Below are 10268 nucleotides of genomic sequence, written 5' to 3'. Positions count from 1 at the left end.
CACACACACACACACACTTGTGTGTATACATATATAAAAATTGACTTCTAACTTAATTTTATAGTGTTAAAAAACATATTCCATAATATTTAGAGTGTTCTTGACCCTTTCTACCATCATGTTACTCTTCTTGTGGAATATTTTGTGTGATTTTGTGAAGAATATATATATTCCTTTCTTGCCTATTTAGTGTTCTGTTAATATTCATTAGATTAAGGCCATTAAGAGCGTTTGGATCCTATGCACCTTCACTAATATCTTGTCTAGTTGCATTATTTACCGGGAAACAAATTAAAAATTTTCTGTGAGTGTAAATTTTTCTATTTCTCCGTGTGATTTTCAGTTTTCCACTTAGTGCTTCTACCGACCTTCCATGCATACTATTTTGCATTGACATTTAATAGCATCTCTTGAGATTACACTGAGATGATGTCATTCTTGGCCCTCTTCCATTCATACTTCTCAGCACATTTGTTTGATTCTTCATCAAATTCTGTTGACTATAATTTCAAAAATACATCCTGAATTTGAAATCTTCAAGCCTTCTTCATGCTAGCTCCTCAGTCTAACTTTCTTTCCCTTGAGTTATTGTGAAAATCTCCAAAATTACACATTTGTCTCTCCCCTTGGTCCTTTTAGTCTATTCCAAATGTAACACCGAGAGTGATCTTTTCAAAGGGCTCCTGGGATCATATTACTCCCATGTTCCTCAGCTGCAGCATAAAAGCTGAAGTCCTACCAGGACCCACAACGCCTCTCTGATCTACTCCATGTGCCTCCAAGTCACCCTTTTGGACTCATTTTCTAGTGAGTACAAGCCCCCCTTACTCATGCTTGTCTAAATAAAAAAGGATCCTTATCATTACCTTAACACATCAATCGGGCTTCTACTTCAGAGCCTATTACTTGCTCTTCCTTCTGATTAGAACATTCTAGCAACTGAATTCCTGCCGCGACCTTCCTTGTCTTCTTCAGGTTGTATTAAAACATCATTTTCTCATTGACTTTTTTCTCTGCCAAACCTCTCTCAAATGGCTGCCCCTCATCTCTCAGCCCTCTTTGTGGCTTTAGTCTTTTCCTATTGAACATGAGAATTATTTTAGTAATTTATTTTGCTTAGTGTGGATTTCCTTCCCTTCCTAACACTCATTAAATTATAAATTTCGTGAAGGCAGAGCTACTGTTGGTTTTGTTTTTGTTCTGTTCCTATCTCCTAGAGAAGCACCTGACATTCTGCTAATGACATGACTTAAGGTGGCAGATAATCTCAGGCCAGGGTGTTTCTTTTGCCCTTCTTGGTGATGTTCATTTAATAATCCTTTAATCTTCCCTGATAAATGGTGAACTAATCTTACCTGAAGTACCTTTAAATGAAAGTGATTTTGCTTGCTCCCTGGGTACCTTGTTTCCAGAGTACTAACTGTCCTAATAGTCACCAAGATTTTCCTAATAATTAACCTAAATTCTCCCTCTGTGGAAACAGAAGCCCCATTATCTCCCACTTTGTCCTTGTTGACTAATGAGAATAATTGGTCTCCGTCCTTTTTATAGACTCACTCTTCTGTATTTGTGCATATCTGCTGTGCTTCCTCCAAGCCATTGGTCAAGGAAGTGTGTCAGGAGATGGCCACGTGGGGACCAGCCAGTCCCAGAACGGGCATCAGCAGTTCATCTCTCCACAACAGAAATGAATGAAAGAGATTTTAAACAGACAGTGAGTTGATATGGAGAAGGGGCTCATACGGGGATTGGATTCCAATCTAATGTTGACAAAAAAGATTTCTATAGAATCTTAAAACTTGTGAGCTAAACTGACTTGAGCTTTGATTTTGACAGTGAAGATGAAAGCAAAATCTTCTCTGGATGCCTTCCTTCTTTCCTCAGAAAGCAACTTTCTGTGTGTCAAACTTTGTAGATGCTTTTGTAACTTTTCACATTGTTTCCAGTCACCTTGCCCTTAATAAGTTTTCCAAAGTATGTTGTGATTCTTATAATTTTGTAGAATATTCTATACATTCAGTTGGCCATTTTTCATCACCTTAAATTTATTATTATTTGTTTTTAGGATTATAAAGATATCCTTTCTGGATCCAGTTGCTTTCTCATGTTTTTTTTTTTTTTTTAATTATACCCTCATTTCACCACCAATATGCCTTTATACTGGGAAGGAAAGCCAAAGAGTATACAAAGAAATAATGACATTTAAATGGTTAAGTCAACAGGAATGAAGGATAGTGTGATCAATGGAAAGCATCCTTACTTATAATTGGAAAGCATGGGTTAAAATTCCTTTTCTTTCACTTAATAACAGTGTGGCCCTTGGGAAAATTCTTTACTGAGCTCCAGTTACTTCATGTTTAAATGAGGTTTCAGGCCAGATTAACTTTGAAGTTCCTTTTAGTTCTTCAGTTTTATAGTTCTGCAAAGGAGAACAGCTCCAAAAAATCTTATTACCGTAATGTTTAAGTTTATTATCCATGCATTTAATGTTAATTAACAAGATTGGTGGAAAGCTATTTTGAATTAGAGTTCACAGTAGTGTGTACTAGAAAGTATCCATATGAAAAAAATGGGAGCAAAGATGAATTAATATTAACTCTTTATTCTTTTCACATTGATGAGATAAGTATTATTATTTAAAATTAATGGGATTAACTTTTTAGTGTGAGTGGGCATGCATTGAGGAACTTTCAAATTTTTTCTTGGAGCTCTAAGTTTCAAGTTTTGTCCTTAAATGGTAAACAAGATGCTGATATTTTATCTCAGGTCAAAATTTCAAGCCCTGTCAAATGTGTGATAGGGGAAACTTCAGAGTTACAGCTGCTTATCATTCATGACTTGTCACCCAAGATTAACACCATGGACTAGAACGAAGCTGGTGACATGATATAAAAACTTATGATGGTACTCACTATAAATCAAAAGTCACAGCTGGTCCACCTGTCTGAGTCCTGTTTCCTGTTGCTTCAACACTTGTCTACATCATTTTCGAGAAGGTCAAGCTGCCAGCCATGTCATCTCACTGTACAGCAAGCCACCACCTCACCTGTCAACTCCCTGCATGATACAGGTGAGAAAATTTGGAAACAGACATGGAAATGGGTGAAAGTCTTGATATTTCACAGGATTAAAAAAGCAATTTAACAGTATTGTGAATGGGGGAAGACTTTGGGAAGAGCAGGTGTGGGCAAAGAAGATCATAAATTTACTTTTGGACATTTCAAGTTTGAGGTGTCTATTAGCAATCCAAGTAGAAATGTCTAGAAGGTGATAAAATATTTGAGACTGGCATTTAGGAGAGAGATCCAGAGTATGATATTTCCCAAGTGCTGTCTTGGCCAAGGCTTGAAGTATAGCTAACAATTTTCATTTCCCCTTGGCAGAAAATTTGTTAAACCCTCATCCCAACTACTTTCTTTATTAGGTTATCGGACTCCTGGGTTGTAGTACATGCATAGCGATCCATGAACATCGAATGCCCAGGAGAAACAATTTCTTTCTTGGGCTCTCAGAATTATTCAAGCTACCTAGTCACTGGGGAGCCAATGAAACCTAGTTCTGCCATACTTCCCATATATAAGAGTCTCCCTGTACAGTTCCAGCTTACTGTTACTCTGCAACCTCCTGTAAGTAACAGAGCTCTGACTTGTGTCTATTCCAATGGGTTCTGTGTTGTGTGCCATCATTGAAAGAATGCAAATCTTTTACAAGCAAGGTCAAAACTGAAAATATAAATGTGGGGATCTCTAGATCTAGACACAGTGTATAATACCCGATAGGGGCTAATTTGGAGCAGCTAGCAGACTCATCTTTGATGTTGCAATGTTGAGTGTGTAATTCAGCCTAGGAGAGGTGGATGGGGGATATCACTTGAATTTTCTACTTAAGAGGCCTTGTGATATGCACATCAGCTTGGGAACCTGAAGGTAACTATTGGCATCATTGTTATTTCACCCCTGCTGGTGTTCCTGCCACAGGGGACAGTCTGATGGGAAAATCATAGGATTTGCTAACATAACTGATAAGGATCAGAAGATCAAGCTGTAGATCTGTGTATTTAAAGAAATACCAACCAAGCTCAAGAGCAAAGGAAATCAATTCCAAAACATGTAGCAGATGGCCTGATAACCATAGGTAGAGCCCGTTGGTAAAATGTTAACTGACTTGGAGATATATATATATATATATATATATATATATATATATATATATATATATATATCATGTTGCCTTTGAATTCAAGGTGATAAAAAAGGAAGTTTAGAAGCAGCAAAGTTTCAGCAGTGTGTTCCACTAAAACACCTAGACAAGAAGAAATCTTTTGGGGGTCTAATCTTTAGCTACCTCACCCACACAAAAATTCATTCCCATATATATCCTATTCAAACCAGCCTCAGGTCTGCCTTTAACTTTCTTCCTTAAATTGTAGAAGCACAGAAATCCTTGAAAAAATTAGTCCTTTTCATGCCAGAGAGCTGTTGACAACATGGGCCCTGCAAGAACTGCAGTAGGGTGTCCTTCTTGCCTTGTTTATCATAACTCAGAAATGCTGACTGTGTTAAAGCTTCCATTTAGATTCATGTGTGGCTCTGCTTTGGCTAAATTTATCCATGGGCCTTTGGTTCATTTTTTTTAATCTATGCTGTATCTGGAGTAATTACCTCTATCAGCTCACTGATGGGCATGCCCTACCATTAGCAAGCCCTTCTCTCTCTTTTGTATTTAAGCATATTTTGCCAATCATTGGGAAATGAACTCACCACAATTCTTTCTTAACTGGACTTCTTTGTCCATATTAAGCCAAGTTTATCTTTCTCAACTTTGAACATGAATAACAGGGAGATATTTCCCTCACCAGGGAAAGAAGGCACCATGATAGTTCTTGTTTGTATGCATTCATGTGGGTAAGAAGTGAAGAAGAATACACAAAACACTATGGGAAGCAGGGTGACTCGAAATGATCCCTAGACAATGTGTAATTGTTCTGTACTATTGTCCAGCTATTTAAACTGATTTTGGCCTTCCAGAAGTGGAATGTCCAGCCTTTGGCTATTCCATGATAGAAGATGATCCTGTGCTTTAAATTTTTTGGAATATCAAATCTGTAGTAACCTTTCATCACAAAATAACTTCCTTGGCAGGGAGTGTTCCCATATACTCTCACCTATCTCTGGGGTCTCCTAAGATGAGAAGCTTAGGCTGAACCGTGTTCTAATTTTTGCTCATGGCCATCTGGGGCCTCCCATGTTCTCTCTCTGCCCCTGTCTTTGCTTCACTTTGCCCGTCCCTATTCTTTGTCTTTCTCGTCTTTGTTCTCTATCTCTGAGGACCATTCTGCCTCACTCTGATTTCCTTTGACTTTGAGTTATAATTTTCATTTTATGAATCTAATTTCTCTCCTATTAATTCATAAAGGATGATTGGGGGGAACAGAAAAAAGGATGATCAATATTTGTGGAAATAAAGAGGTGATGTATTCATTTTTTTTTTCCCAATGTCCCCGCTGACTTTGGAAAGTGGCATCCATTGTCAGTCCTGTGACTCAGAAGAGAAAACGCTAAAGTGGAAGAAGGAGCCACTAGCTGTCAACACTGTCCCTGACCAGCTGCACTGAAATGTGACTGGGACAAGGAGATTAAAGACCATTCATCTTTTCAGATGTCACCCCTCTGGGCACACAGCATTTGGACAAGGAAACTCAAAAACCTTCATTTTAAATTCTGTCTCCACAATTCTGTTGTAATTCTTTGTCAAACAATCTGCTTAATATTGGGATTTTAGGGATACCACAATAAATCCCTCTTCAATTTATAACCCCCATTCTCTAATCATGGATGGCTGGAACTTTTTAGCATAGGGCAGAGAATTTAATTCCTTAATTAGAGATAAGAGGTCTGAGCAAATTTGCCTGGAAGAGGAATCCATACTCTGAAGCCAATATCTTATATTCAAATTCTTTTTACAAAAATTTAGAGAAGGTAGGGATGAGAATTTCTGAGAAAGATGCCTTCCAGAAAAAAAAAAAGAGGGAAAATGATTTAGCCAAAAACTCTTGCATTTTGTAAAAGAAAATCTTTTCCTATGTGACAATTTTGATATTTCTAAAAAATATAAAATGTTTTGTGTATTTTAAAACTGAGATATACTTTATAAAATACAATTAAAAGTATGTTTGTGGGCAATTACATACGCGTGCATGCGCTCGCGCTCACACACACACACACACACACACACACACACACACACTCAAATACACATACTGAAACACATGCGCATAGAAAACGCCAGATGCTCAAGGTTGGGATTAACTGTGAGGACTCAGTGCATTTAAGAATTGTTTGGCATGGTTAGTGACTGGTATTCATCAGGAGAAAATATACTTTATTTTGCTGGAAAATGAAATTGTTAAAAAAAAACAATTCTATAAACTTTGTTACCCCTACCAATGATTCCTAGTTAACATAGAAAAAAGATATAGTTCCTCTTTACTTTGTGTGTTCCTGTTCATGTTTTGAAAGTCATTACTTTACATCTAACACCTCCCTGTTTAACTTAAGATATTTTGCCCTTCTAGCTTTAAATATTAATAATGGAACTCAAGGATGAGGTAAAAGCACTATACAGATGAAGTACAATATAGCAGTGAGCTCAAAGAAACTTGCTGTGGCATGTACAATTTGTCTAAGAATTTCTCTGCCTATATGACCTATTCTTTCTATATTTTTCTTTCTGTACTCAGTTTTATGTGTGTATTGGATATTTAGTCAAGCCCTTTTTTCTCATTTTGTGTGTTGTTTTATTTGACTTCTTTTGACTTCAGGGCAATAAAACAATTCTATATTATACTGCAGTGATGAATAATGACATTACAATTTTCAAATAAACAAAAGCCTATATATTAATGTGTATAGAAGCTATCATAATTGCCCCCAACTAGAAACAATCCTTCAACAGATGAAGATTTAAACAAATGTCTTAGCATCCATATAGTTAAATACTACACAGCAAAGAAATAAAACAAACTACTGAATTGTATTACCAAACAGATACATGTTAAGTGTATTTTGTTGGGTGAAATGAGACAAATGCACAGAATTCATACTTCATGATTCAATTACAGATAATTCTGGAAAGAGACAAAAACTAAAGTACCAGAAAATATGTAGTATTTTCCAGTGATTAGCATAAGGTGACTTAGTAAATAGTAACAGTGTAAGACATTTTAATGTGATGAAAGTTTTTTCCACCATAATAACCTACCACTGAGCTAGATATATGACTCTAAGTACTGATCAAAATCCATAGAGATGAACACATCAAACACTAAAATGTTTTCTGAGTTATCATTACCCTACAATAAAATATGGACTGTGACAAATAAAGCTAACTATATTACAATGATGGAAAGGGGGTAGGTGGATAACTGACAAAGGTACTCTGAAAGACAATGATTTGACTAAATACTGTAAGAACACAAAGAAAAAGAACCACATATAAACATTGTACTGTAGTTGGTAACTTTGTTTCTTATTGGAAGTGGGATGGTCTATGGCTTAGTAATTAGTGCAGTATGTAATTCACAAAGATAACATAGTTAAATAAACAAAGGGTAGATAATCTGAGTTTCTCACTGTCAGAGGTAGAAGTTGCAAATAAGCAAGGAGGAAAGGCTGAAATGACCTCTGATTTGCTGCGGTCTGAGCGGACATTCAATTGTGCATGTACCTCAGTACCAGAAGGATAGAAACAGAAATTTAGATGTGTGCAACAAGTGTGAGTACATATGCATTTATTTCCTAGAAGCAGTGTCAGCATTAAGCACACTTAGCACCCTATTCTTGTTTCTGACAGTCTTGTCCAATAAGGAGAACCCAAAGCATCTTGTAAAAATGACCAATGCTAGCTTTGGAAGAGGGGAAGGACAGATATGTTTAGAGCATCTTGTAATTACAAAAAATGTTAAAAAAGAAAGAAAACATCAGAAACATAGTCAATCTGAAAGATCTGCCAGAGTCTAAATACCAGCAACAAAAATGATAGTCCTATTATATATAACCCAAAGTATAAAATAGATATGCATATTATACACACACACACACACACACACACACACACACACGCACCTAAATACAGGGAGGAGAATGCACAAATCTTACTCAGAGAATCATCTACAAAAGGAGAGAAATAAACACTAAGGGAAAATATACTGCAAATATTCGTGTTTGAAATTTTAAGGAAGAACAGTAAAATTATAACCTCAAATATTTCCTCCAATATATTTATTAATTAATACAGTGGTTTTAATATATGATCATGCAGTGTGAGATGTTCTTTTCTCTGGGAAATAGTTTCATCTTTTTATTCACTGTGAGTTTGCTGAATTTTGTGATTTTACTTTTAATGAATAGAATTTGGAAATAAAAAATAATTAATGTTACATAGGTGCGAATTTTACAGAGGCAGACATCAACTGAGTTTAGTGATCAAGTTCGCCATTGCGGAAGGTAAGTCATGTTAATACTACGTCCCATCTGACGATTTTAACAGGAAAGAATTTCACTCCTGTAGCATTGTTCCTTAGAATTCACAATGCAGGAGAAACATCATCCAAACTGAAAGTGAGAGATATTCTATAAGGGTCAAGGTCACGAAAAGCAAGAATAGACCAAGAAACTGTCAAACCAGAGGAAATTGCGTCATGATGACCACATACATTGTGGTATCTGCATGGGATCTTGGAATAGAAGAAAGATACTAAGGTGCAATCTGGCAAAACTATATAACATCTGTGGTTTAGTTAAATGATTTGGCAATATAAATTTCTTAGATTTATCAAATTTATTAGGATTAGGTAAGATTTTAACATTTTGGGAAGTTGAACAAAGGGTGGATTGTCACTTTCTGAACTACCTTTGCAAATCTGTATTTCAGGGTGAAAATATAAAAATAAGTATGAATTAGTGTTTCTATGTACTCAAATTGTTTTTGTTAGTGAATTATTTTGGACTGCTGTTTCTTTATAGGAAGATTTTTATCTGTTGATTCATTTTATTCATTGGTTATAAAATGATTTTCTGTTTTGTTTTGAGTCAGTTTTAATGTTTAATTTTTCTGAAAATTTATCCATTTTCAAGTTTAATTGAAATAAAACTGTTCATTATGTTCTATTATTTACTTTTTGACCTAAGTAGCACCTATCATTTCATCCTTTTAAAAGAAATTTGTTCTTTTTTCTTAATCAGTTTCATCAGAAATGTGTATTTTGTTTGTCTTTGAAAATGCAGACATACACACTTTTAGCTTTGGGAATCCTACCTAAATTATCATTGTTTTCCATTTAATTAATTTCTGTGTGTTGTATTTATTTTTTTAACATTGACTTATTCATTCTCTTTTCTTCAGAAATAGTCTGCTGTCCTTTTTTTCCTTTTAACATCAATTATGTTTATTTGATAGTTTTAGACTTTCTTTTTTTTTAAAAAAAAGGAGAAATTTTTAAATATATTTTTTAAAAAATAAATGGCAGCGGAATGCATTATAATTCTTATTACATGCATACAGCACATTTTTTCTATCTTTGGTTGTATATAAAGTATGTTGACACCAATTTGTGTCTTAATACATGTACTTTGGATAATGACATCTATCAACATACCACCATCTTTGCTAATCCCCTGCCCCCTTCCTTTCACTCCCACCCCTCTGCCCTATCTAGAATTCATCTGTTATTACCATGCTCTCCTTTCCTACCCCACTATGAGTCAGCTTCCTTATATCAGAGAAAACATTTGTTATTTGTTTTTTGGGGGGATTGGCTAACTTCACTTAGCATTATCTTCTCCAATGTCATTCATTTACCTGCAAATGCCATGGTTTTAGTCTCCCTTGTGCATGCAAGGCCAGAACTCTACCAACTGAGCTATATCCCCAGTCCTTAGTCTTTCTTCTTTCAGAACAAAGCTAAGGCTATACATGTCCAATGTTTATTCCTATAGTTGTATTCCAAAACTTTAAGGTCTGAACAAGTTATAAACATTTTACAATCTCTATTTTAATTTCTTTTTTGACCCTTGAGTTATTTTAAATGTTTTTTGTTGAGAGCCACAACCAAGTCAAGATGGCGCCTGGCATTTTGCCAGGAATCGTTGAGAAGTGACGCCAGTGAGCCATTAAGATGATGATAATTAAGTTAAGCTGTGTATAATTATTAAGATAATGACTGATTGCTGTAACTGAATGATGCTAAATTGAAACAAGCTGTGTATTCA

At 35.5% G+C, this 10268-nt stretch overlaps 1 long non-coding RNA gene across 1 annotated transcript; it reads left to right on the top strand.

Annotated features, from left to right (window-relative positions):
- The first annotated feature begins 713 nt into the window (after positions 1 to 713).
- LOC144370116 (uncharacterized) lies at positions 714 to 3064 on the top strand. The gene is made up of 3 exons (XR_013430057.1): positions 714 to 807; positions 1552 to 1714; positions 2767 to 3064. It is a non-coding gene; the product is annotated as an uncharacterized LOC144370116 (long non-coding RNA).
- The last annotated feature ends 7204 nt before the right edge of the window (positions 3065 to 10268 follow it).

The sequence above is a fragment of the Ictidomys tridecemlineatus genome, chromosome 13, assembly GCF_052094955.1.
Source record: "Ictidomys tridecemlineatus isolate mIctTri1 chromosome 13, mIctTri1.hap1, whole genome shotgun sequence".
Taxonomy (NCBI): Eukaryota; Metazoa; Chordata; class Mammalia; order Rodentia; family Sciuridae; genus Ictidomys; species Ictidomys tridecemlineatus.
This window is presented reverse-complemented; position numbering and strand designations above follow the sequence as displayed.